This window comes from Bison bison, unplaced genomic scaffold (assembly GCF_000754665.1).
Source record: "Bison bison bison isolate TAMUID 2011002044 unplaced genomic scaffold, Bison_UMD1.0 scf7180017864274, whole genome shotgun sequence".
In the NCBI taxonomy this organism is placed as follows: domain Eukaryota; kingdom Metazoa; phylum Chordata; class Mammalia; order Artiodactyla; family Bovidae; genus Bison; species Bison bison.
Window position 1 is genome coordinate 5,693,160 of NW_011494846.1, and position 26,577 is coordinate 5,719,736.

Here is a 26,577-nt window from a genome sequence, read left to right on the forward strand (position 1 = left end):
CAGGGTGGCCGGCGCGTTCCTGGCGAGGGTGTGCGGACGCTCCTGGCTCCTCGCGCCCGGGATGCGGCTGGGCGCCGCGGCCCGCTAGCTCTCTGCGGATTCCCCCACTGGCGCGAGCTCTACAGGAAGGCTCGGGTGCTGGGCCCGGTTCGATGAGAGGGGACCTTTTTTCCACCTATGGTGACTATAGCATTTACTCATGTAAAAAGGGAAAAGAAAATGAAACTTGTCCTTGTAGATAAAGTGGGCTTTGAAAGTATTGACTTGTTTCACTGCGGCCTCACTGTGTTCTGCATTGTGCTGGAATCACACACGTACACACACGCACACACAGAATCAGAGGGCTCAGAAGAGTTTAAGATTGTAAGGGGAAGAAAGAAATGTATCAGACTTAGAGCCGACTGCATTTTCTTCCATAAATCCGTGGTGCTGCACTATACACTGTCTGTAAGGGTCTAGGTGAAGGGCTCCCGTTTTTCAGTGTCTTCATGTTTTGTTTTTCCTCTGCCCTGACTTTCTGCATTAGACAGTGACCTTCAGAAAGCCAAGTTATTTCAGTTATTTCATGGTTATTTCAGTATCCTCGGCCTTTACCAGTCTCTCAGACACATGATAAGCACTCTGAATTGTGATGGAGAGTCTACAACGCAAAAGCATATAATCTTTGAGTAAACGCTTGAGTTAAATGAATCCCCCTGAATTGCTGAGCATTTGTTTGAGGTGATTACTTGTTACTTTGGCGGTGTCAAGATTGGTGCTGCTGAAACTGGAAAAGTAAAAAGTATGATCTGAGCATTATAGAAGGTGTTATACCAGCCCTCCCAGCTGCAGTCATTCCCCTCTCTGGGCCTCCAGTTTCTTCATCTGTAAAAAAAGTAGATTTGGTGAGATGTTTCCTCAAGATCGCTAAAGTTCTGTAAGCCCATCATAGTATTTATCAACCATTAAAACTAAATTCTGAGTTGACTGTTCCCATAATTGTATTTGGTCAACAGGAAGGGCATTCATTCATTCAACAAATAGTTCAGGGTGCTGCTATTCTAGTTCAGGGTACTAGAAGTTTTGATTGAATTTTTTTTTAATTAGGAGATAGGATCTCTGATCTGAAAACCTCTAAAGATATCCAAGTAAGAAATAAACTAGAAACGCAAAGAAGATGCTTTGTTGTTGAGTCGCTAAGCTGTTTCCAACTCTTTTGTGGCCCCATGAACTGTGGCCAGGCTCCTCTATCCATGGGATTTCCCAGGCAAGAATACTGGAGTGGGTTGCCATTTCCTTCTCTAGAGGATCTTCCCCACCCAGGGATTGAACCAGAGTCTCTTGCATTGGCAGGAGGATTCTTTACTAACACTGAGCCATCACTGAAGCTTTAAAGAAGCTACTAAACTGTTGCAGAACAGTGCATCTCAAAGTTCAATGTGCATTGAAGTCACCTGGCATCTGGTTGACATGCAGACTCAGGAGCAGGATGGGATTCTGCATGTATAACAGGTGTCCAAGAGTTTCTGGCTCATGGACCAAACTTTGAGTAAAGAAGGTCTACACTACAAAGTACTCATCATATCTTAGAGTAAGAATATGATGGGTGTAAGGTGGTACCATTTCCTAAAAGCCTCTGGAGGAGGTGAACTTGAGCCAGGTGACTGAGGATGTGATAGGCTAAGGGGAAATGAAAACAGTTCAGGAGAAGAAACAGCATAAATAATGATGACATTGGAGGGAAAGGAGCAAGAAATAAGTAGGGCAGTAGAGAGGATTTTGATGGACTTAATTTAGAAATATTTGGGAAAGCTACAAAAGATGAGTATGTGCAAAAGATGAGTTATGAGTATGTGTGTCTGACTCTTTGTGACCCCATGGACTGCAGCCCTCCAGGCTCCTCTGTCCGTGGGATTTCCAGGCAAGAACACTGGAGTGGGTTGCCATTTCCTCCTCCAAGGGATCTTCCCAACCCAAGGATCAACATGCATCTCTTGTGTTTCCTGCGTTGGCAGGTGATTCTTTACTGTGCCAAATGGATATTTACTGGTGGGATGGGTAATGAAATAGAGAATTTACAATTGTAGAGCTGAAAAGATTCTTAGAAGTTATCAACCCTGACTAATTTGGTGCAAATGGGGAAACTGAGCAGAAAAATGATTCCATTAGATGATGACAGAGCTTGCAGTGAAAGCCAAGCTGAAAATATAGACTGTGTACCTTCTGTAATAGCAATTCAGTTCAGTTCAGTCGCTCAGTCGTGTCCGACTCTGCGACCCCCCGGACTGCAGCATGCCAGGCTTCCCTGTCCATCACCAACTCCCAGAGCTTGCTCAAACTCATGTCCATCAAGTCGGTGATGCCATCCAACCATCTCATCCTCTGTCATCCCCTTCTCCTCCTGCCTTCAATCTTTCCCAGCATCAGGGTCTTTTCCAATGAGTCCGTTCTTCCCATCAGGTGGCCACAGTATTGGAGTTTCAGCTTCAGCATCAGTCCTTCCAATGAATATTCAGGACTGATTTCCTCTAGGATGGACTGGTTGGATCTCCTTGCAGTCCAAGGGACTCTCAAGAGTCTTCTCCAACACCACCGTTCAAAAGCATCAATTCTTTGGCACTCAGCTTTCTTTATAGTCCAACTTTCACATCCATACATGACTACTGGAAAAACTATAGCTTTGACTAGATGGACCTTTATTGGCAAAGGTCTCTGCTTTTTAATATGCTGTCTAGGTTGGTCATAGCTTTTCTCCCAAGGAGCAAACGTCTTTTAATTTCATGGCTGCAGTCACCATCTGCAATGATTTTGGAGCCCAGAAAAATAAAGTCCCTCACTGTTTCCACTGTTTCCCCATCTATTTGCCATAAAGTGATGGGACCAGATGCCATGATCTTAGTTTTCTGAAGGTTGAGTTTTAAGCCAACTTTTTCACTCTCCTCTTTCACTTTCATCAAGAGGTTCTTTAGTTCTTTGCTTTCTGCCATAAGGGTTGGTGTCATCTGCGTATCTGAGGTTATTGATATTTCTCCCGGAAATCTTGTTTCCAGCTTGTGCTTCATCCAGTCTGGCATTTCGCATGATGTACTCTGCATATAAGTTAAATAGGCAGGGTGACAATATACAGCCTTGACGTACTCCTTTCCCAATTTGGAACCAGTCTATTGTTCCATATCCAGTTCTAATTGTTGCTTCTTGACCTGCATACAGATTTCTCAGGAGGCAGGTAAACTAGTCTGGTATTCCTATATCTTGAAGAATTTTCCACAGTTTGTTGTGATCCATACAGTCACAGTTTTTGGCGTAGTCAATAAAACAGAAGTAGATGTTTTTCTGGAACTCTCTTGCTGTTTCAATGATTCAACAGATGTTGGCAATTTGATCATTTGATCTCTGGTTCCTCTGTTCCTCTGGTATTTGATCTCTGGTTCCTCCAGTACATAGCAGAGTTCTTGATACAAAGAAAACCATTTGTTATGGTTGTGCAAGATGGAAATATGAAGGAAGAATGAAAACAGGAGAGACAGACCTATAGGAAATAACCTAAAGTCCAAGCATGGAGTTTTGGATAAGACCTGGAAGATGAGGAAATAAAGGGAAAGATTTGATCTGAAAATTTTGGATTTTTATATAAGTTATAATGGCCAGAACCACCTGATTAAGTCATCTTTTTTCCTGTAAGAGAATTACCTTCATCCTTCTCAGATTCCAATGCAGTATTTCCCAAACCTGATTTCACATCAGCATCACCCCAGGAACCTTAAAAAAAAAAAAAGGAATGCCTGGGTTACACCCTGCATGAATTTAATCAGACTCTCTGGGAGTGAAGTTCTGGCATCAGAATTTTTAAACCTCCCCAGGTGATTATAATGTGCAGCCAGTGTTGAGAATCACTAATCCTAATATACAGTCACTAGCCGATTTCATAGACTTCATTTCTGCCCCTGAACATTACCCCTAGTGCTAACTATTATATGAGCACTACATCATTTTTAATACTTGGTGTATTTTGTGGTGGATTTTGATGGTTTATAGCACATTCTCTGAGCTCAATGTCGTTTATCCCTCATTAACTGTCATGGCTTAGTTGTGAACATATCCTGATATTTCTCATTGGCAAGAAAATAAAAAGTGATTTGGGACATTATTGAATGGAAGTGATAAACCTGGACCATGAAACTATATGGTACAGAGTGTGGCGATGTGTTGACTTACAGATATTTTACTTGATTTTATCTTAGCTTTAACAATCTACATTAACAGCTTCTCTAGGATTACAACTGATGAAAGAGGTAAGTACTTAAAATACCTACTTGGAACTTTTATTTCAGTCTTCTCTCAAAAAATAATTTAGTTTTTGCTGAAAAAATAATCCGGAAAGTGAGAAGTCCTTGTGGCTTTCTCTTGGGTGACTAATTTAATTTTTAAACCTGCATGGATTCATTCATTCATTCATTTCCCCCCAAATAATTGAGTACCTACTATGTGCAGGGACTTTTTCACATATTAGGATGCCAAGAGAAGAAAAGCAATTTTTCTGTCTTCAAAGAGGAAAGGAGGGACTTGCCTGGTGGTTCAGCGGCTAAGCTTCTGTGCTGCCAATGCAGGGGGCCTGGGTTCAATCCCTGGTCAGGGAACTAGATCCCACACGCTGCAACTAAGAGTTCTTTTGCGTGTCGAAACTAAGACCCAGTATATATTGAATTAAAAAACATTTTTTTAAAGAGGAAAGGATAAGAACAATTAATGTGAGGTATTATATTTATTCAGTCTGTACCTTTAAAATGTACCTGACTTTTCCACACTCTCTTACAGCTGCATTCTGTATTTTTAAAATTTTACTTCTTTCTGTTAAAAAACAGAACCAAATGCATCTATGTGTTCAAAAACCAGTGGAGACGCAGACACAGAGCACAGACTTGTGGACACAGTGGGGGAAGGAGAGGGTGGAAGAGTTGGGAGAACAGTATGGATCACATTGCCACGTGTGAAATAGATAGCATGTGGGGATTTGCTGTGTGACACAGGGAGCTCGACCCCGTGCTTGGTGAGAACCTAGAGAGGTGGGGTGGTGGGGGAGCAATGAGAGGGAGGGGACGGATGTATACCTGTGGCTGATTCATGTTGATGTATGGCAGAGGCCAGCACAATATTATAAAGCAATTTTCCTCCAATTAAATAAAAAGAGTTTTTAAAAATCAAATTTAAAAAATCAAATCATTATTAAAAAACAAAAAAACAAATGAAAGAGCATTTTTCCCCTTCATTTTCATCCCATATCTGCCCAGTGTCCCACTCACACGCCCACAGAAGTCTCTATTGTTATTAATGATTGCTCATGTACCCATCCAGAGTATTTTTATCAATATACAAGCAAATAGAAATAGATTCTTATTTTCCACATTTTTACATTGTTTTGTATCTTTAATTTAAAAATATTGCTAAGTTTTTTCCTATATCAGACATTATTTTTTTTCATTTTGTTATACCTCCATAATATTCTATTGTCTGGAAGTACCATCAAGTTCTTTATCTTATTCCTATTGATGGTGACCTAGGTTACTTACAGTCTTTTATTACAAAGCTGCATACATAACCCCATATCTGTGACATTTTATACACATTGAATTTATTTGCAGGATAAACTCCTGCATCTATCTGAAATTACAGTGTCTTAAGAGTGTATGTTAACATTCCTGACTGTTTCCTTAAGCTAAATTCCTGGGAATGGGATTGCTGAGTTGAAAGTCATAAATATTTTTAAGGTTTTGATATGTACTGACAAATTACCATCTGAAAAATTTGTGTTGATTCATATTCCCCCTTGCATAGTGAGTACCCATTTCTCTGAAACTTTGCCAGCACTAGAGTGAATTTTTTTTATAAACCTTTGTTCGTTTGGTAGGTAAAGAATGATTTGTGTTTGTATATGTATATTTGTATATGTATATATATATTAACATGCATTTCTATAACACTGAGATAGTTAAAATTTGATTCCATTTGCCACTGCATAATAGGGAGTTGTTTGTTCATTTCATTTGTCCAATTTTGAAGTTTTTTAATCTTCTTACTGATTTTTAAGAAATGGCTTATATTTATTAATATAACTAATAATAATACTATGGCCCCCCCCCCTTACCTTGTTCCGGGTGTTGTTCTGTGCATTTTTAATTGGTCCTGTATACTGTAAATATTTTACCTGAGTTTGGCATGTGCCTAATGTTTATTCAAACAGTATTTCCATTTAAAAGGGCTCCCTTGATAGCTCAGTTGGTAAAGAATCCGCCTGCAACGCAGGAGACCTGGGTTCGATCCCTGGGTTGGGAAGAACCCCTGGTAGAAGGAAAAGGCTACCCACTCCAGTTTTCTGGCCTAGAGAATTCCATGGACTATACCACTTAAAAACTTACAGAGGCTTTAAAAATTATGTGATAAAATAAATTAATATTTGCTTTTTGTTTCTTTGCTTTAACACACAAAATATCTATGCCATTCAAAAATAAGATTAGCATTCATCTTTATTTTTTCAAGTTCCTGAGTTTGAATAATTTTTTAAGCCCAGATCAGTCGTATATATACACATAAATATGAGTATTTTCAAATAGTTATCTACCTACAGTGTAACTGTCTTTTCTATTTCAAGAAAACATTTATATCCTTTTTAAAAAAATTTTTTTCAGAAAACACAGATAACTAAAAAGGGAGGTGGGACTCAGATTATCCACAATCTCACCACCTAAGCTAATCCTTACTAACAGAGCATATCCAGATAGTTTTATATTCACCAAATTCATGTACAAAAAATAAAAAAGAACTGATACAGATGAACTTACAAAACAGAAAGATACTCACAGACTTAGAAAACATAATTATGGTTGCAGGGGTGGGGAAGAAGTACAGTTAGGGAGTTTGGGACAGACATGTACACACGCTATATTTAAGATGGATAACCAACAAGGACTGTTGTGTAGCACATGGACCTCTGCTCAGTGTTATGTGGCAGCCTGGATGGTAGGGGGGTTTGGGGAAGAATGGATACATGTCTATGTGGCTGAGTCTCTTAGCTGTTCACCTGAAACTCACAACATTGTTAATGTGCTATACCCCAATACAAAATAAAAAATTAAAAAAAAAAACTATGTATAAAAATGCTGTGCTAAGTAACTTCAGTCCTGTCTGACTCTGTGCAACCCTATGGACAGTAGCTTGCCAGGCTCCTCTGTCTGTGGGGGTTTTCCAGGCAAGAATGCCGGAGTGGGTTGTCATGCCCGAACCAGGGATTGAACTCATGTCTCTTAAGTCTCCAGCACTGGCAGGCAGGTTCTTTACCACTGGTGCCACCTGGGAAGGCCATAGGGATAAAAACATGTATATAAATAAATGTACATACATATATTTTACAAAAATGGCATTACCCTGTGCATATCTTTTGTAACTCACTTCCCTAGCCACTCCCTTAGCTGCACAGGTGAGTATCATTCTGTGTCAATAGCTTTACATTTCATTGTTAGTCATCGAGGGAGGAGAATTCTCTGATGAGATCATATCACTTCCAAGGGAAAGAAACCTGGGCAGAAGCATTCCAGGAAGAATCTTATCTGCCTGTTTGATGTTCATCTGACCAGAATTTCCTAACGCAATTTAATCCTCTTATTTCTCAAAGACTTGCAGTTTCGCTGTGGGCCTAAATGCCTGCAAAAAGTGGCTAACATAGTGGCCAATCATTAACCTACCCTAATAGGACAGACAGCTCAGAAAGAAAACAAAACTTGCTTTCTTAGCAAGGCATAGCTCAAGATACTCCTCTAGACTGGTTGCCTTCAGTTTGCTTTTTCTCCTCTTTCCCACACCTCCTTCTCTTTCCCCTACCTACTCTACACGCGTGTCTGTTTTTAGATAGTTTTAAACTTATGCTTCTTGTTCATTTCTTAAGAAAAGTAACGACAGGGTTTGCTCTCCCGGAGACCTGACCTTGAGTTTGCCCTAACTGCAGCAGTGGCATAGACCCTTCCATCAATTATGAATGTGCTGCTGTGTGCAAAGGCTGTGCCAGGCCAGTGGTACTGTTACCTTATTCTGAAGACTTTCCCTCATAAATAAATAATGAAATGTTTTGGAGAAATGCCTTTAGCAAAGGCAGGAGAAAATGTTACTTCTCAAAAAGCTATACACTTTAAAGATCAAAAACTTTCAAAAAGCCAATGTTCCTAGAGGGCTTTTCTGGTGGCTCAGATGGTAAAGAATCCACTTGCAACGTGGGAGACCTGGGTTCGATCCCTGGGTTGGGAAGAACCCCTGGAGGAGGGCATGGCAACCTACTCCAGTATTCTTGTCTGGAGAATCCTCATGGATAGAGGAGCCTGGTGGGCTACAGTTCATGGGGTCGCAAAGAGTCAGTCATGACTGAGCAACTAAGCATAGCACAGCAGTAGGATAAAAAGCATTTATATGAAAAGAAAGGAAGAAAAACAAAGACATGAACTGGAAACTCTATAAAGTTAAACTGGTGGCCAGAGTTCCCTTGATGGCAAGTGTAGTAGACTCTAAGTGAACAATCAGGAATTCCTTGGCAGGCCAGTGGTTGGAACTCAGAGCTCTCACTGCTGGGGCCCCTGGGTTGGATCCCTGGCCAGGGAACTAAGATCCCACAAGCTGTGTGGCACAGCCAAAAAAAAGTAAACAGCCAGAGAACCTAACATAGATTCTTGGATACGCAATGACACTTATCTCTATACCTCCAAATATCTTCCTAGGTTGTACATTTAAAAGAATTAAATCTCTGCACTTAAAAACCTTCATTCCTGCCTATTAAACATAATATTAAAACTTTGCAATAAGTAATTTCAATGACAATGTTATTACCTAGTGGTATGTATGATAGGTTTTTATTATGAAAAAATTTTTTTTCTGTTTCAACTAATTCATATTAGGCTGTGTATTAAGCTAGCTATTCGACTCTAGGTAGTAATTCAAGCAGCTTCATGAAGTACAGTGAGCATTGTTCTGTACTGTGTATTCTAGTCCTTTTCCAGCAAGGTAGAAAATACTTGATGGTTGCCACTAGAGGGCAAATAGCCTCTGGACTCCTCTTGGACCAAAGAGCATCTCGGTCCCAGACAGTCAAAGTTTTCAGTTTCTCATATAACCTAGTCTTAAGCCTTACACTGCCAACTCTTAGTCAGTCCACAGGCTCAGCAAGCTAAGACCTCTAAAAGCCAAGATTTAAATGTGCTGTTTTACCATTTTACCAAATGGTCCCATATGGGGTTATACATCTCTTCCTTGAGCGCCCTAACTCTTGACTTTCTTATCCTAACCCTTTCTGATCTCAATCTTAAACCACACTACTCTGCCAGCAAGGTAACCTAACGTCACAGCATTCAACAGCAATCTTAGACCTTCGAGGGGCAGAAAAGCACTCTCCGATCTGATTGATTTCTGGTTGCCTTTCCAATCTCATATCCTCCCACTCCCACTTGTACCAGTTCAGAAGTACTCACAGTTCCTTAAACCCGCCCTTGTTCATGCCCTTGTGTCTTTGTTTAGGCTTCTAAATGCTGGCACTGCCCATCACATATTATGAAGACTCAGCTCTCTCCATTTGGAGAAGGAAATGGCAACCCACTCCAGTGTTCTTGCCTGGAGAATCCCAGGGACGGGGGAGCCTGGTGGGCTGTCATCTCTGGGGTCACAAAGAGTCGGACACGACTGAAGCAACTTAGCAGCAGTAGCAGCAGCAGCTCAGATATTACTGATGAGAAGCTTTATAGTCTTGCTCACCCTTATTCCTTTTACTTAGCGACAGTTTTCGTTTCTCCCTCCTGTTTGCTCCTCCAGCATCTAGTAGACACCTCTGTTAACAATGCTAACTCTGCTACTGTGATTATGTCTAGCAGAATTATGCATGTTCATTCTGTTCTGAAATTTAAACTCAGCTGTTTTGTCTTCTTTTCTGCATTAGAAGTTGTTAGGGGTTCTAAAAGAAAGATGAATGCAAATAACTCCCCTCCTCTCCAGGAAGCAGAGACCAGGCAATTGTGGGTTTTAAAGACTGAGTTCTCTCTGCCCTTGAGTAAAGAGGTACAAGATTTCTGCTGATGAAAATTTGGAATTCGTTGCTAGTTTTAAAAAGCAATTAGGACTTTTGGCGTAAAGAAATATTTGGAATTCTGGAGAGGCTGAGGTAGACCGAAAATGGTCCAGAGAGGCCAAACATCATTGCCCAGAGCCAGGAAAGTGATTTGAAATGCAGCTGCTGCCTGGAGGTGCCTCGTGGGTGGGCTTAGAGAAGAGCCCCTGATGATGGGCAGTGATGATGTACTCAGGAGCAGTGCTGAATAAACCCTGCACGGCCCTCACCAAAGGACTGTCTAGTTGAGGGGGCACTCTGCCTCAACTAGAAAAATAATCGCAAGATGTGATCCTCAGCCTATGATCAAGTCTTTTTATTTTTTTAGGCAAACACAGACTATTCCTAAAAACAAAGATCACTTGTCATGGTGATCATTTTGGAATGTGTAAGAGTATCGAGTCACTATGCTGTACACCTGAAACCAATAATATTCTAAGTCAATTATATTTCAATAAAGAAAAACACCCAAAAAACAATCATTGACAATCACTGAAAACAAGGAGTGTCTAAGAAATCAGTCAAGAGGAATCTTAAGGAGACATGACAACTCAGTATAAAGTGTCCTAAGAGTCGGACACAACTTAGTGACTAAACCACCACCACCAAAGAAATGTGATAAAGTGTAAACTATAATTAATCACAATGTACCAGGATTGATTTGTGAATTACATTTATACATGATATCAAGGTTAGATGTTAATAATAGGGGAAGCTAGTGTGGAGTATATGCAATCTCCAGTCTATCTTTCTAATGACTCTGTAAATCTGCTGCCAAGTCGCTTCAGTCGTGTCCGACTCTGTACGACCCCATGGACTGCAGCCTCCCAGGCTCCTCTGTCCATGGGATTCTCCAGGCAAGAACACCGGAGTGGGTTGCCATTTCCTTCTCCATCTGTAAATCTAAAACTGTTCTAAAAGCCAACATTTATTTTTTAAAAAGAAGGAAGGGGATGAGGAGGGGAGGAGAGAAAGACACAAACAAACTAACCTGTGAGAATGTCTCCTTCAAAACCTTTAGGAAACTGGGCACACCCTGGGCACCTGGACCCATGAGTGCCTTGATTGTGGACACTGGTCAGATTATGCTGATTGGCATCCCCAACCCTGGTTTTAATAAGCTATCAATGCATAATTATTAAATTAATATTTCTTTCCAGTAAGAAAGTAGCAAGAGGTAGTGAAGAGAATGTTTTTTCGTGTGTGATAATTAAAACTGCAAAATGTATTTTGTTTACTTAAGCTGATAAAAAAAAAAATTTGTAGGACTATCCAGTTCAACAGTGTTTGCCCTGACTCTTAGAGTTTTGTATGACTAACTAGTAATTGTATCTTACTGCAGAAAATAAATTCCATTCTTTAAGAATATTGTCATTTTTCTGATGTTAACTTGGAGGAAAACCATCCTTATCATAGTGAGATGTTAAAATTGAGGTAGAAAATACATAGAGATCAGATACAAAACATCTAAATAGCTTTAATAAAGAGCAAAGTTTCAGGGTTTTTTTCATATAAAAGGAAGCAAATGTGTTACAATTCTCTTAAGCACTAATATTTGAAGTACATAGATTGAAAATGGAATGTACTTATATAATGTGTTTTTGACATAAAATTGTTCTCTGTTTTTTAGTTTAGTGAAGACCTCTTGGAAAATGACACATAAAAAAGCATTTTATCCATAATGTATATTTCAATATAATTTGTAATGGAGACTTTTCTCAAAAATTTGCATATCTCATGATATTTGTCAGTATCAATATGGTATGTTTTAATAGAAATGTACACTTAAAAGAAGAGAGTGTGGAAGACAGAAAAGATGGCCTCAAAAATTAAGGTTTTAGATCATTATCTATTCAAAAGCTTTTCCTCTGCCAGCATTCTGTGCATTGACTGAAGCAGTTGGGGGTCTTGCTGATGACTCAGGACCCCGCTAAGCTGTCTTGCTTATCACGAGGGAGGCTATCTCACACACAAATATAAAGCTGTAACCCTTTCTCCTTGGCAAGGAAGTAAAAAAAAAAAACCTAATAGATTTTGTTTGAACAGGCAACTCCTACTGATATTTTATTCTGGACATATTGTGAGAAAAGTAAAAAGGTCATTTTTTGGCACTTCCAGAATAAATTTAAATCACTGATGTTTTAAAATAGACTCACTTTCAGATAGATATTAACATATATTCAGGAAAATATATTAATTCTAGATGATGATAATTAATGATATGAAGCTGATTCTGTTTCTCTCCCAAAATAAAAAGAGGAATGAAGAAAAGGAGAGAATGCAGAGATGCACATGGGGGAGGAAACAGGGTGGAAGGGGCTCTAGGTGGGTTAGAGAAGAGAGAAGACGGGGGGAAAGACACCTCTGTGCCAATAACTCTACGGTTCTATGGTGCTTGAGAAATTCACATGCATTTTCTAATTTTCTTCACAAGATCAACAAATCAACTCTTATCCATATTTTAGAAATGGGACATTCAGAAAGTTTAGTAACTGGCCCAGGGTCACTCACAGTAAGAAGAAGATTCGGGTATCAAACCTAGATTTTCTTGATCCTGTAGACTATGGAACCCAGTATGCCATCTCTCAGCATTTCCATATCAAAACTTTTCAGGTATGATTTTCAGGTTGGAGGCTTGTTTAGGTTAATTCCTATATGTAAGAGCTCTGGGAGGTCCAAGTCATTGATGAAAGCTAACAGAACCTCATCAATTCCCTCAGCTTTGTTCGATGACTATAATCTTTACTATCCTTTGTGGCCCATAAAGAAACATTTCATTACTTCTGCCAAATGCTGTATGCTATCCTGTAAACCAGGACAATCTTCAATTGGCAATATTCTTAAAGAAAGGAATTTGTTTTATCTTCCGCACTGGTGCCATTTATGCTACGTCTGCACTCACAGTGTTTAGGGCAGTGCTCAAAAATCTAATATCCTGGTTATGTTTTTTATGGCTTACAGAGTCAATAAATTTTCAATTCTGTAAAAAAAAAATTTCTTTGGGTTCATTACTATTGTTTCTAGTTCTCTGTAGACACTTTTCATCTTGTCTTTCAATTCCTTAAAATACGAATGGTGGTTGTGTCTGAAAACTCCAGTGTCTGGATCCCATGTGGGTCTGTTTGTCTTGTCCATTTTTCTTCTGGATTTTGGTCATAACCTGTCTCTTTCTTTAGCTGATTATTATTGATCACCAGACACTGTATATTATAATTGTCAAGAGATTTTGTATGATGCTATATGAATGATGTATATATGTATGTATGTTGCCAGAGAGAAGGTTCATATGCTTTAGGCAGGCATCTAGGTTAGGGGCACTGCTGCTGCTGCTGCTAAGTCGCTTCAGTCGTGTCCGACTCTGCGACCCCGGAGACGGCAGCCTACCAGGCTCCCCCGTCCCTGGGATTCTCCAGGCAAGAACACTGGAGTGGGTTGCCATTTCCTTCTCCAATGCATGAAAGTGAAAAGTGAAAGGGAAGTCGCTCAGTCGTGTCCGACCCTCAGCGACCCCAAGGATTGCAGCCTAACAGGCTCTTCCGTCCATGGGATTTTCCAGGCAAGAGTACTGGAGTGGGGTGCCATTGCCCTCTCCGGTTAGGGGCACTAATAACCCCTAAACTCCTTAATCTAATCAGCAAATGGAGCTCATCTGGAGTTGGGTTTTTTTAATTCCTGTGAGAATTGGTCTGTTTCCAGTTCACTATTATTCTTGGCTATAGCCCTTTTAAGTCCAAACTGACTGCTTGAGATGTTGACCAAGATCTCTACTCCTTGGCAAGCACTACCTCGTGAGTCCATCCAAAGCTCTCAGTTCTCATCCTCTTAGCCCCAGCTTTCAAAATCAGCAATCACTTTAAGGAGAAAAGTGGACCCAAATATCAGGTTCATCTCTATGGACTTCCATCATCTTCTCGATCTTGACTTCACAATTCTTCACAGTCTTGCTGGTTTTGCACTGATTTTATACTTCTTCTTCTTCTTTTTTTTTTTTTTAATATTTAGTCTAGCTTCTCTAGCTGCTCTCAGTGGAAAGGTTGATTCAAAACAACTTATCCTGCCATCAGTGGAAGAGAATTCACTTATACCATATCGATCATTTTAAAACTTACTGTTAGTATAAAAATACAGTTTCTATTTTTAAAAGTTTAGATAGTTGGCTTCTTGTAAAAGAGAAAAAAAAAAACCAGAAATTACAGCAAACTGACCCTACGTTCCTGCACGTCAGCTGTCCCTTGAATTAGAGTAACTGCTGTCACTTTGAGATGGGTCAGGCACGATCCTAGTTCACAAGTCTTCCCATATCCTAGTTTATTGCACGGTTGCCTTTGTTCCTTTCTGCTACTGACCTGGCCCCATTTGGCATTTTGTGACCCCTGCCCCAGGTTTAAGGGACTATTTATAAGTTAGACATCATGGATTTCAATAGGCTAACTCAAGTTCTTTTCCCAGAAAATCAGTTACCACCCAGCAGCAACAGAGACTTTGCTTACCTGCATTGGTGGTGGTGGTTTAGTTGCTAAGTCGTGCCCAACTCTTGCGACCCCATGGACTGTAGTCTGCCAGGCTCCTCTCTCCATGGGGATTCTCTAGGCAAGAATACTGGAGTGGGTTGCCATTTCCTTCTCCAGGGGATCTTCCCAACCCAGGAATCAAACCCAAGTCTCCTGCATTGCAGGCAGATTCTTTACCAATTGTGTTACAAGGGAATTGATATACCCGCATTGATAACTTTCAAACTAAAGAAATTTCTATCCACATAAGACAGTTGAGGTAAATCACACATCATTTTTATAAAATATTCTGCAATGAGTTTCCATCCATAAACATTTCTCTCTTTTCCTTGCTAACTCACAAATTTTGATTATCTAATTGTGACCATGCAATTCTAATCTGTATCAATTGCTTAAAGACTTACAATTTCTTCTTTGAGTCTTATTTCCTTATTTCCTCAATTGAACTAATTAAATGATCTGCATGGAATTTTGTGAAAGTTAATTTGGGGATTAGTGAATGTTCAGTTGGGAGGGAAAGATCGACTGTCTTGTGCATTCTATCCATGACCAGCAAATATTCATTCTGTCTCTTACTCATCAAATATTTGAGCAGACAGTCTGTGCCAGGCACTGTCCTAAATGCTAAAGACTACAAGATGAGTAAAACACAGGCCCTGACCTAGAGAAGCCCGCTGTAGTAGGAAGACAGACACAGCAAACAATTCATACAACACTTGGTGATAAATACTATAAACGAATTAAGAGCAAAGAGCTACGGGAGGGAGTGACTAGGTATGTCTGAGGAGTAGGAAAAAAGGTTTCTCGGGGGAAATAGAATTTCAACCTACTCTTATGTGGATGATTTAGGCGTTGGTGAAGAGGAGAAGGAGTTTCCCAGGTGGCTCAGTGGTACAGAATCTGCCTGCAGGGGATGAGAGTTGATCCCTGGGTTGGGAAGATCCCCTGGGGAGGCAATGGCATCCCACTCCAGTATCCTTGCCTGAAAAATCCCATGGACACAGGAGCCTGGCAGGCTATAGTTCATGGGGTCACAAAGAGTCAGACACCACTGAGTGACTGAGCAGGCATGCACAAGCACTCTAGGAATACCCACTGTACAGTAAAGCATGGCTATCCTGTCTGGGTTTACTCGAAAGACTAATGGGTCCACAGAGCTCAGCACAGTACTTAGCACAAAGTGGTTCTCAATACTTGTTTTGGGTGAATGAGCAAACTAAAGAAACATGGTGATGTTTACTATAGCTACGGGTCTAGGGATAAGGGATAAACTGGAAGGAGATAAGACACAGAAGATAGTAACAGCGTATGAAGATAACTGTATCTCTGAACATTACATACACTTCCTGGTGACTCAGAGGTTAAAGCAATGCAGGAGACCTGGGTTCGATCCCTGGGTCAGGAAGATCCCCTGGAGAAGGAAATGGCAACCCACTCCAGTATTCTAGCCTGGAAAATCCCATGGACAGAGGGGCCTGGTGGGCTGCAGTCCACGGCGTCACAAAGAGTCGGACGGACACGACTGAGCGACTTCACTTTCATCTAGATGCTGCTGCTAAATCTCTGAGATACTGCCCTTCACTTAAGTCCAGGAGTATAGCACAGTGAATAGGGTTTTCAATATTATGACTTAAAAGAGCCCTTATTAAATCTTGACAATAAAGGAGAATACCAGAAGACCTGACAGTAGCATTAGATATATAAATTGCTTGAAGTAAAACAATGATAGTACATCTTTGAAGCCAAGGTTTTTCCCATCTGTTATTTCTATTAACTCTTCCTGATTCCAAACCTCAGTAGCTATCCATTTTGTCTGAGGTCTTTATAGTTCTAACTCTCAGTCCTAATTTTCCCCAAAAGTTGGAGATACAATGTAGTATCCTGGATTGGATCCTCAAAAAGCATAGTAGTTGAAAAAAAAACTGGGTTAAATTCGAATTGTCTGTAATTTAGTTAATAGCTGTATAACAAGGTTAAGTTCTTAATCATCACAAATGTATCATAATCATGTAAGATGTTAACATCTGGGGAAACTGAGGAAAAGGTACCCAGGAACTCTTTGTTCTAGTTCTGCAACTGTTCTGTACATCCAAAATTATTCCAAGTGAAAGGTTACTTTTTTAAAGTTAGAATGGTAAGGATTATATTCACAACATATATATCACCATACTGGATGAGCTGCTATTCCCCTGTCTAGGGGATATTCCCAACCTAGAGATCGATCCCAGGTCTCCCGCATTGCAGGCAGATTCTTTACCATCTAAACCACCTGAGAATCTCTATTACCTACAGAGAAATCAAATTCACTTAAAGACTGACACGTGATGTAGTACTATCCCCTGGAATGACTTAGGCACCCCCAAATTCAGGGTATTTATGGCCTCCTTTATAAGTATCCTTTTGTGCTGCTTTTTGCCTTCCAGACTGATTGGGCTTTATATTTGTATTCTAAGGGAAAGGCATATGTATCTTGTTTTTTATGCTTATTGTCTTCACCCAGAACTGATATTCCCAGGATCCCTCATTAAGCTAGAAAAGTCACTGGGAAGTAAGCCATACTCCTTAATAATAACACTAAATAAAGAACAGCAAAAAAAAAAAAATTACAGTAGAAATTCTTTGCTGGTGTATTTCTTCTTTTTATTCTTTGTACAATAATTCACATCTGTTGTGGAACATTTAGGAAGTAAATACAGAAAATAATTTTGTTTTTATTGGTATAAATTAATACTTCATCGCAATAAATAAGAGGGAAAGAAAACACCAGTGAACGTACTGTTCACTGGTGGCATTTAAGGTGATTGTGGAAACAGAATAAAATGCTAAATTATGTTATGACAAGCATATGCTTCAGGTAATGTCAGGTAAGCAAGGCGCAGCTTAACATAGCAGGCAGCATGTTTTACTGGGTTACTCTTAAGGTGTGCACATATACAAACAGGATCAGCATAATTGAAAACCAGAATCTTTAAGCATCCATTGACTTATACTGTAGAAAATGTAAGTTTAATAATGATGTGGTTGAGTCACTCTTCTCCAAGACCACAGGCAGGAAAAGGACCCCAAAACCACTAAGAAGAGCATTCTCTCTGAGCATATGAGAAAATAGCATCCTCATAAATGTTATTCTGAAATCCACAGGCAAAAAGGATCAAATAAAACAGGGACTTCAAAGGTGACTCAGTGGTAAAGACTCTGCCTGCCAAGCAAAAGATATGGGTTCGATACCTGGATCGGGAAGATCCCCTGGAGATCCCCTGGCAACCAGCTACAGTATTCTTGTCTGGAAAATGCCATGGACATAGAAGCCTGGTGGGCTGCTGTCCATCGGGTCACAAAGAGTCGGACACGACTTAGCAATTACACAACAACAACAAAGCCGAGGGGCTGGGGGAATGATGTAAGCAGGAAGAATTTTCTTTGATTCCTACAAAGCAACTGGACAAGTGAGATTAGACTCATACCCAGAGTTTCTGGTTAGCTGTCAGAGTTGCTTTCTGCCCACAGTTGAAGAAGTGAAAAAAATATAGGTGACCTCACAGACTACCTGGCAAACACCTGATCTGGAGTAGTCAGAGCTGAAAGGACGGGAGCAGCTAAGAGTTGTTGTAAATGACAGATCTTAGCATCAAAGGTGCTGGCTAGAGGGACTGCTGAGAGAGCTATGGGCAAAGCGCTGTGAGAAACTGAGCCTAGAATGTGTCCCTTAATCACAAGACTGATTGGAAGGACTGATCCTGAAGCTGAAGCTCCAATACTTTGGCCACCTGATGCAAAGAACTGACTCATTGGAAAAGACACTGATGCTGGGAAAGATTGAAGGCAGGAGGAGAAGGGGACGACAGAGGATGAAATGGTTGGATGGCATCACTGACTCAATGAACATGAGTTTGCATAAGCTCCAGGAGTTGTTGATGGACAGGGAAGCCTGGCATGCTGTAGTCCGTGGGGCTGCAAAGAGTTGGACACAACTGACTGATTGAACTGAACTGAATCAAGACATTATGTTAGAGCTCATGCATTCATTTCATGTGTCCTATTTATAAGGGAAGTCCAGCAATACATTCACATGATGAGTACAAAAAAGAAGGGAAAAAATGCTTTTTTTTTTTTTTAATCCTTTTACAGTGCATTCTTCCAGTTGGAAAGTAGGCTATTTGGATAGCTGGCATCAACTGCGTCATCAGGTTACTGAAAACACAGAAAGATAAAATTTCTACTTTGAAGAAATTACTACATGGCACCCTAGCAGACTGAATTTAGAAGCAGGTGATAATTTTTTTTAGGTAAATGGATAGTTTCCTATCTGTATTGAATATCTGTATCTGTCACCTATTTGAATACATCTAATTAAAAAATCTTCCTTCTTTCCTATGCTTGCTGTCCCAAGGTACAAAGCAGTAGCTGGAAGATGAGATAGATAAAGTAGGTCCCACTGATACTGGATTTTTCCCTGGTAGATGAGGTTTCTTACTGCCTGTATTTGTAAGAGCATTTGACCTAAGGCACTCCCTAGCACTTCTATGGTGGCTCAGACAGTAAAGAATCTGTCTGCAATGCAGGAGACCCAGGTTCAATCCCTGGGTCTGGAAGATCCCTTGGAAAAGGGACTGGCTACCCACTCCAGTATCCTTGCCTGGACAATTTCATGGACAGAGGAGCCTGGCGGGCTACACATTCTATGGGATCTCAAAGAGTCAGAACATGACTGAGCGACTAACACACAATACAATATACAGGGCACTCCCTGCTCTTTGAAACTATTTCTTTCCATTTTCACTGCTCTCTCTTCTCACATTCTTTTCTGCTTCTTCCTCATCTTCCCAGCTTCTGAACATTGGTGTGATATAGAACTTGATCCTTGGACTCCCTTTTTTAGCTACCCTCTCTCCCTAGACTGCATTATCCAGTCTTGTGGAGACAATACCATTCACGTGGGGATGATCACTCCCAAATTTACTTCTCGAGCACAAACATCTCCCCTGAACTCTAGATTCAGATATCCAATTTGGGTCCAATTTGGATCCTTAGTAGGCATTTCAGTTTAATATGGGCTGTCATTCCCCTATCCCCGCCCCTCACATTGATTCTCTATCAGTAAACGCCAACTCTGGCCTTTCAGTTGTTTAAGACCAAAAACTATAGAAAAATTTGACTCCTCTTTTCCCTAACAACCCACAGGCCGTAAATCCAAAATATATCCAATGCTTCTCACCACTTTTGCTAAATCAGCCTGGTCAAAACATGGATCATCGCAGTAGCCTTCTGCCTACCTCTGACCATGTATTCTGTAGAATGGTGTCAACACAGCAGCCATAGGCTCCCCATCATGTCTCTCAATATCCTATGGATGCTTACTTAAAATAGCTTGAGGCCATTGCTATTATTCTTGAAGAAGGTAAATCATGTGGTCTTGCAAAAGTCTTTTTGAAAACAAATGAACTAAAGTATAGACTAATGGAGTTGGGCAGAACCCTGTAGACTACGCGGTTCTAGCCTCTCCCTGCACTGGTCGATGGGGAAGCTGAAGGGGAAAAGATTACATGAATCTCAGGCAGTCAGTAGTACAGTTAGGACTGCGGTCAGATTAGGCTGCAGGTCTGATCATGTCTCCAAGGCTGAAATCCATGAGTTTTTCAGAATATCTTGCAGATTATAAATCATATTTACCCCCAAATCAGCTGATCTTTTTTTCTGTAAATATTTGATGTCTACAACTTAATGAGTTCGGTGATGAGGCTATGTCCATGAACCCATTACTACAATCTATGCCATAAACATATTCATCGCCTTCAAAAGTTTTCTCCTGCTTTCTTTCTTCTTCGTCCTCTTCTGTTGCTGTTATTCTTGTGTGTGCTGTTAGAGCATACAATACAGTATTAACTATAAACACTATGCTGTATTCTATCTGTAAATCTCTAGCATTTATTCATCTTGCATAACTGAAACTGTACCCTTTGATTTATCTTCAGATAATTTAGTAATCACAGAAGTTACACCGTTCGGCTTCATGAAAGGATACATTATATGTAACTTCAAAGTACTACAGCCAAGAACATATTTTTCATGACTTATAATTCTGTTGAATTTTGAGATCTTTAGGGAGTGAGCTCATGTTGTTCTCACCGAACTCTGTGAAGAGTTTTCATTGTCAGAAAAAGGGCTCCACCCTCCCCTTTGCTGGCTATGATAAACAGCCCTGCCAAAGCTGCCCTGGTGGTTACACTGTATTGGGAGTTCTCCTCCAAAGTGAAACTTGGCTGGGCAAACGCCACTCCTCCTCTCACTCCTAAGAGTCTATATTTGGAGAACCAGTTTACCCTGCTCTGATTCTTTTTGTATTTATTTTTTGACAGTTTCTTCCCTTAATCATCCCTGGCTTAATTCTAAGCTTAAAAATAGAGCATGCGTATGAACGATTAGTGATTAGGCTTCTGAAAGTGAGTATGTATATTCACTTATAGATTGTGTGTATGCACGCTGTCATATCTGACTCTTTGCAACTCCATGGACTGTATAGCCTACCAAGCTCCTTTGTCCATGGAATTTTCCAAGCAAGAATACTGGAGTGGGTTGCCATATCCCACTCCAGGGAATCTTCCCGAGGCAGGGATAGAACTGTATCTCTTGTATCTCCTGCATTGGCAGGCAAATTCTTTACCAAAGTCACTTGGGAAACCCCCTACTTATTGATATATAGACATAGATTATTAATCTATCTGCTTCTGATTGAAGTTTTACTCTTTTGATTTTCTTAATCTACATTTATTCTGTTGACTGTAACTGCTAAATAATTTCACTCATTCCTTCATTTTGGGGTGCTACCTCTGAGAATCATGAAAATTAAATGACTTATCTATATGTAGTGCTAGTGGTAAAGAACTTGCCTGCCAACTCATGGGACAAGAGACTTGGGTTCAATCCCTGGGTTGGGAAGATCCCCTGGAGAAGGAAATGGCAACCCACTCCAGTATTCTTGCCTGGAGAATCCCATGGACAAAGGAGCCTGTGGGGTTACCTGTCCATAAGGTTGCCCAGAGTCAGACATGGCTGAAGCAACTTAGCACGTGGACATCTATACGTGAAACCATTTCATAGTGCCCAGAAGATAGTCATAGTTCAACAAACGGTCATATCATCACCACCAACAGGCATCTCCACTTTATTCCCTCCCGAGTTCATTCCCATTCATAGTGTGTGAACCCCTGGGATGTCTACACAAATAACTCTCAAAAAACTATGTCTGGAATTGCCTACCTTTACCTATAGGCTTGATAAAATCTCATATGTACATTGTTTTTTAAATTTATTATTACATTTACTGTTGATGACATTAGTATTTTTCAAAATGTGGTCCTTGAGTCACTGCTTTTGAATTTTGGGAAGCAGAAAAACTAGGGGTGGTCCCCAGATATCTGTGTTTTAGGCAAGTACAGAGGAGATTGGGTTATGCACACCACCATTTGGGAACATGTGCTAGTCTACTTTTGATCCCTACCATCTCATCAATGCCATCACTTTGCTGTTGATTTTTAAGACGGTAAAAGAGATTTATCTTACCACAGCCTTAAAGTAACCCATATTTGCAGAGTATAATTCTTTAGCTCATAATTAAAATATATAACTATACTACTACTATTATAAAGGTTAAAATCTCTAGGGGAAATAGAAGGGCCAAGTACAAATTGCTAGATAATGGATGAATGATAATACATCGATTCAAACCTTGTCAGGATTTAGGTACCTTCCTAAACTCCCGTGTGTCCCTAAACTGTAAGCTCTAAGTAACGTAGTTAGAAGGGAACTGGCTATTTCCCTGCTTTCATTAGAAGATTAAATTTGACGATGCACTGTTGTATATGCGGTAAATCCTTTTTGCTGCTGCTGCTAAGTCGCCTCAGTCGTGTCCGACTCTGTGTGACCCCAGAGATGACAGCCCACCAGGCTCCCCCGTCCCTGGGATTCTCCAGGCAAGAACACTGGAGTGGGTTGCCATTTCCTTCTCCAATAAATGAAAGTGAAAAGTGAAGCCCTTTTTAGAACTATATAAACCCTACTTCCTAGAAAAGAAGTCAATAACAACATGGAAGATAGCCAGAATTCATCTTGGCGATAGGACTATGGAGTAATGAGACTAGTTTTCTTGGATGACTTACAGAAATCAAAATTGATAACATAAAGCCATACTTTGTATTTCAAAAACACAACCGCTACATGACTATAAATATCTTCTGAGTTGTAGATGAGATTCTTGAGCTAGATGGTAATGTTCAACGCATATGCACACAGCAAACAGGATGCTTTAAAATAAGTGCTGAAAAAAATAAAATAAAATAAGTGCTGAATCTCTTGCAAGATGAAATATTAGTACTATTGACACAGGCCAAGTACCTTTATCACCAAGGTGTCTGTTTATCTCTTTGTTTTCTTTAGTAAAGTAGCATTAGGCATTTAGAAGTGAAGACCAGTGAAGCATTTTACTAAAACTATAATTGCAAAGCTAATTGGAGATTGCAAATTAAGTGGGAATAGTGTTCAGAGTGATGTAAGGATGCCATCAAATCATAGAAATTACATTTGAAAAGGATCTAGATAATTTCCAGTCCAACCTCCCACCCCGATCCTCATATTCTGCTTTAAATATGTGAATACAGGGGAAATCCTATGTCTTTATCCAGTAAATATTTATATCATGCTCCAGCAACTGTCATTAAAATAATAATTGGTTCAAAGTACCTTCTCTCACATTTTTTCCCTCCTTGTATTTACCTTCCTAGATGTCAGACCTGGATTCCTGACCGCAAACCCTTGTATTTTCTCTGTTATCTCTGAAACACTGGTTCAGAGATATTTGTTATTTTAGTACCCAGAGACTTCCCAATTACTAATCCAAATTCTTCTGCTGGTTACAAGACAGCCTTTATTCAGCATGTATTACTACCATGGTAGAATCATAAAAATTAACCGGCCAAGAGGAGAAGCCATAATGTTCTAGACACCTGATTTTTACTTATGACAAGGGAACAAGAACTAACATGGAGATCTTCAGCCGATTTCCCTCCTCTGCCATGGATCATCCCACTAGCAAGTTGATGGACTATTGAGAAATGGTCTTTGAAGCTGGGTATCACCCTGGCTGCTCCTGTCTGCTCACTCCTAAAACCTGGTACCCTCTAGAAATACAGTAACTAGAACAGAGATACAACTCTGACTACTACGTCTTCCCATTTTTTGAAACAATTCTAAATTTTGTTAAGGCATAAGGCAGACAATGTTTTGTGGTTTTTTTTGGTTACTCCAAGTCTGAAGGAAGGAGAAAGTCCCTTATAACACCTGCCATAAAGATCTTGAGGAAGGCATGGCAATCCATTCCAGTATTCCTGCCTGGAGAATCCCCAGGGACAGAAGTGTCTAGCAGGCTACAGTTCATGGGGTCGAAAAGAGTCAGACACAACTGAGGGACTAAGCAAATAAAGATCTTAGAACCACAGTTTCGATAAAACACTAACCACTCTTTTTCATTTCAGCAGGACAGATATAAAAAGATGCCCCAGGAGCCTGATGGCTCAACAAAAGTGCTATGGCAGGGTGAAGGAAGAATGCTCTCCTATTGTTATTTCCTGTCCCTTCAGAAATGAAATGATGGACTTCAGACCTCCTGAATTACAGAAGCACTGTCTCATGATCAGCAGGTTAAAACACTGATCATATTCCAACTGAGAAAATGAAGAATCATTTTCATACTAAGGACATTTGTATTCCAAGACGAATTTTGCCAAAATAGGTAAGTTTTATTGGTAACATTATTATACCACCCTTTCTAAACTCCTGGAGTCAAATGAAACCTTGTACCCACTTAATTGACATAGTTCTCTGTTTGGTTGTTTAATAAAGTGAATCAGCACCTAAGTGTCCAAAAAGAACTTCATTTTAAAAATGCCTTTTCAGTTGAACAGCAGCAGCCAGGGCTCTGCCGCTCCCCCGTGGCTGTGGATCTCCTCAGGGCCACCAGGCGACTAAGAACATGAGCAAGTTGAGGCACAGCCACCATCATGGGTACGTCACCAAACACACACCAAGTTCCTGAAGGACACAATCCAGGCGGTGTGCGGCTTCACCCCTTATGAGTGGCGGGCCATGGAGCTGCTCACGGTCTCCAAGGAGGAGCAGGCCCTCAAGGTCATCAAGAAAAGGGTGGAGACACATCCACACCAAGAGGAAGAGAGAGGAGCTGAGCACGTCCTGGCCATCATGAGGAGAGCGGCAGCCACGAAGGACTGAACACTTCCCCTCTGTGCACAATAAACCTTTTCAGGGAAAAAAAAAAAAAAAAAGGCCTTTTCTGTTTACTTATTCCTGATTTAAATTTTTATCAATAGAACAGGTGGTTTACCTTTTGCCATTGGAGTACATTATGGTGGTTACTACTGAAGGCTGGTAGTGTAGACATGGAGGAATAAAAAGGTTTGGGTTAACATGGGTGAATATAGTGATTCGTTGGTGTATATCAGGGACATAAACTTCATTGTCAAATTTGTTTGCAACTGCATGTAAATTCTGATTGTAGGAGATGCTTGATCAAGAAAATAAAGAGTTGAAAAGAAGAAATGAGAGGTATTTCTAGCCCTCTGACGTCTCTTTCCTACTACATCCCTCCCTTGAGAAGTCTCTAGCAAATGCATACTTTAAAGTTTTATCAGCCTACCTAAGGCTTTTTGCTAAGTAGACAAGAACCTTCCTGGGATGTCAGCTGATCTGGTGGATCCACCACTACTCTGCCCCAGCCCTTCCCCACTCTCATTTCAATAAGTCAGCCACACTCTAAGTCTGTGCAAAATCTGCCAGTCACCTCTGACCCGCTCTGCACTGGGTGTCATCCTAGTAGATTCTGTCGACCCCCCTGAACAGCCTGATGAATTCTTAGTATATGGATAATTCTCTTTACTGCCTATGATAAGTAGCAAAAGATAAGGAAGAACTGGCCTTGCCGATAAGATGTTTTTGACAGTTGAAAATGCAAACGAACAATTCTGGAAATTCCCTGGCAGTCCAGGAGTGAGGATGCAGGGCTCTTGCTACCAGGGCCCTGGGTTCGATCCCTACTTAGGAACTAAGATCCCACAAATTGTGTGGTGCGGTAAAAAATAAATAAATAAATAAAATACACAATCCTGGCACAGCTTAAGGAGAATTACATAGTAGCATGACAGCAAATGCAAACTGTCATGTAATATTGATGATGTGATAAGAGAACACAGGAAAAACTACAAACAATAAAATATTTATGTCTGTATTCTTAGTCTCACAGTCATGTCTGACTCTTTGTGACCTCATGGACCATAGCCCACCGTGCTCCTATGTCCATGGAATTCTCCAAGCAAGAATACTGGAGTGGGTTGCCATTTCCTCCTCCAGAAGATCTTCCCGACCTGGGATCAAACCCGAACCACATCTCTTGTGTCTCCTACATTGGCAAGCAGATTCTTTACCACTGCACCACGTGGGAAAGCCCCTCTTATTGATAAGAGGACATACCAAAACAATGGAAAAAATAAATTATCTATAATAAGTCATGGCATGTCCATATAATAGAATAGTAGGCAACCATAAAAATTTTGAGAAAGCCAAGTAATTATTGATCTGGAACTATACCCATATTATATGAAGTGAAAAATTAGATTTCTGGGAAGTATGCATTGCACACTAAAATCTCTGTCAAGAAATAATATTTGTATTCATGGGAAATATACACAATAATATATTAACAGTGGTTTGTGCATGACCTTTATTTTTCATCTTTGTGTTTGGAATTTCTTTCCAATTTGTATACACATTTATTATAAAATGGAAAATGAATAAAGCTACTCTAAAAAATTATAGTGAGGGAATGCACGATAGATGGCTTCCCAGATGAAGAAACCACATTGATCTAAGTCCCACAATGGTTTTTGAAAG

At 40.2% G+C, this 26,577-nt stretch overlaps 1 pseudogene; it reads left to right on the top strand.

Annotated features, from left to right (window-relative positions):
• LOC104995096 overlaps positions 1–24,903 on the top strand; it is a 26,952-nt pseudogene extending 2,049 nt beyond the window's left edge.
• The last annotated feature ends 1,674 nt before the right edge of the window (positions 24,904–26,577 follow it).